This window comes from Pristiophorus japonicus, chromosome 8 (assembly GCF_044704955.1).
Source record: "Pristiophorus japonicus isolate sPriJap1 chromosome 8, sPriJap1.hap1, whole genome shotgun sequence".
NCBI lineage: Eukaryota > Metazoa > Chordata > Chondrichthyes > Pristiophoridae > Pristiophorus > Pristiophorus japonicus.
The window spans coordinates 221,531,921-221,534,420 of NC_091984.1; the positions used below are offsets into that span (position 1 = coordinate 221,531,921).

Sequence of the window (2,500 nt, forward strand, 5' to 3'; positions counted from 1 at the left end):
GTAGCCACATTTCGGAACCCCATGTGGCAAGTGGCGCCTGCTACTCGGCATTCTGATTTGCAACACTCCTCACATGAACACACATGCATTCCAGCAGCATGCTAGTTGGCTTTACATTTTTCCTGCATTGAATTGCAGCTCTTCCTGCACGATTCTTTGTTCTCTTGCTGTTTGTCCCTCTCAGGTTTCTATGCACCTTGTCTCTCCTCTCTGTTGCTGCGTCCTGGTGTGCCTGCGTCAGCGTGTATTTTTTTGAGAACTTATTTTGTTGTTCTGCGTTCTTTCGTCCCTTGCATCGACCCCCTTGCATTTGTGTAGCAGCAGGAGAATGTGCAGGAAAGAAATGGTGAAAGCAAAGTGAGAGAGAGAGCAGCAAAATGGTTGTTGATGGATCAACGGCACTGTGTGTGCAGAAGCATGAGCAGCCTGTGGATGGCAGCAAAAGCCTACTGCACCTGGTATTCCCAGGCAGTCTCCCATCCAAGTACTAACCAGGCCTCAGTCTGCTTTGCTTCCGAGATCAGACGAGATCGGGCGTTTTCAGACTAGCGTGGCCGTAGGCATCGATGTCATGGCTTTCTCTTTACTTAACCGGACATCGGCTGTTCTTCACTTCTTTTTTTCCTTCCATGCATTCATCCAAGGAATCAGCACTCAAGATTCATTTCACCATTTTCCTTCCGCCACACCCACCTCTTGCTGCTCTGACTCCCACACAAGCAAACGACAAGCCCTACCCTTCATTGCCTTGCCTCAAGCTTCAAAACTGCCTGACTTTCACCATTCCCTCACTCACCCACAAATCACTCACTCACTCACCCCACAATCTCACACTCGCCAACCTCGAAATCTCTCATCCCCTCAAATCGCTCTCCCCCAAATCTCCCCATCCCCAAATCTCTCCTCCCCCAAAAAAGCTTCCACCGCCCCCAAAACACCAGGATTGTTTCATTTCCAATCCGACCAATTATTAAGCCAGATCGCTGTTGCAGCCACATTTCGGAACCCCATGTGGCAAGTGGCGCCTGCTACTCGGCATTCTGATTTGCAACACTCCTCACATGAACACACATGCATTCCAGCAGCATGCTAGTTGGCTTTACATTTTTCCTGCATTGAATTGCAGCTCTTCCTGCACGATTCTTTGTTCTCTTGCTGTTTGTCCCTCTCAGGTTTCTATGCACCTTGTCTCTCCTCTCTGTTGCTGCGTCCTGGTGTGCCTGCGCCAGCGTGTATTTTTTTGCCAACTTATTTTGTTGTTCTGCGTTCTTTCGTCCCTTGCATCGACCCCCTTGCAGGAGAATGTGCAGGAAAGAAATGGTGAAAGCAAAGTGAGAGAGAGAGCAGCAAAATGGTTGTTGATGGATCAACGGCACTGTGTGTGCAGAAGCATGAGCAGCCTGTGGATGGCAGCAAAAGCCGACTGCATCTGGTATTCCCAGGCAGTCTCCCATCCAAGTACTAACCAGGCCTCAGTCTGCTTGGTTTCCGAGATCAGACGGGATCGGGCGTTTTCAGACTAGTGTGGCCGTAGGCATTGATGTCATGGCTTTCTCTTTACTTAAACGGACATAAGGCTGTTCTTCACTTCTTTTTCTCCTTCCATGCATTCATCCAAGGAATCAGCACTCAAGATTCATTTCACCATTTACCTTCCGCCACACCCACCTCTTGCTGCTCTGACTCCCACACAAGCAAACGACAAGCCCTACCCTTCATTGCCTTGCCTCAAGCTTCAAAACTGCCTGACTTTCACCATTCCCTCACTCACCCACAAATCACTCACTCACTCACCCCCCAATCTCACGCTCGCCAACCTCGAAATCTCTCATCCCCTCAAATCGCTCTCCCCCAAATCTCCCCATCCCCAAATCTCTCCTCCCCCAAAAAAGCTTCCACCGCCCCCAAAACACCAGGATTGTTTCATTTCCAATCCCACCAATTATTAAGCCAGATCGCTGTTGTAGCCACATTTCGGAACCCCATGTGGCAAGTGGCGCCTGCTACTCGGCATTCTGATTTGCAACACTCCTCACATGAACACACATGCATTCCAGCAGCATGCTAGTTGGCTTTACATTTTTCCTGCATTGAATTGCAGCTCTTCCTGCACGATTCTTTGTTCTCTTGCTGTTTGTCCCTCTCAGGTTTCTATGCACCTTGTCTCTCCTCTCTGTTGCTGCGTCCTGGTGTGCCTGCGCCAGCGTGTATTTTTTTGCCAACGTATTTTGTTGTTCTGCGTTCTTTCGTCCCTTGCATCGACCCCCTTGCATTTGTGTAGCAGCAGGAGAATGTGCAGGAAAGAAATGGTGAAAGCAAAGTGAGAGAGAGAGCAGCAAAATGGTTGTTGATGGATCAACGGCACTGTGTGTGCAGAAGCATGAGCAGCCTGTGGATGGCAGCAAAAGCCGACTGCATCTGGTATTCCCAGGCAGTCTCCCATCCAAGTACACACCAGGCCTCAGTCTGCTTGGTTTCCGAGATCAGACGGGATCGGGCG

At 49.7% G+C, this 2,500-nt stretch overlaps 1 non-coding gene and 2 pseudogenes across 1 annotated transcript; all 3 read right to left on the reverse strand.

Moving 5' to 3' along the window:
- Window positions 1–443: 443 nt before the first annotated feature.
- LOC139269339 (5S ribosomal RNA) lies at window positions 444–562 on the reverse strand. Its single transcript, XR_011594222.1, has one exon. It is a non-coding gene; the product is annotated as a 5S ribosomal RNA (ribosomal RNA).
- An 855-nt stretch (window positions 563–1,417) lies between these two features.
- Window positions 1,418–1,536, reverse strand: LOC139269596 (5S ribosomal RNA; annotated as a pseudogene).
- Window positions 1,537–2,406: 870 nt separating this feature from the next.
- The window catches only part of LOC139269709 (5S ribosomal RNA), a 119-nt pseudogene continuing 25 nt past the window's right edge, over window positions 2,407–2,500 (reverse strand).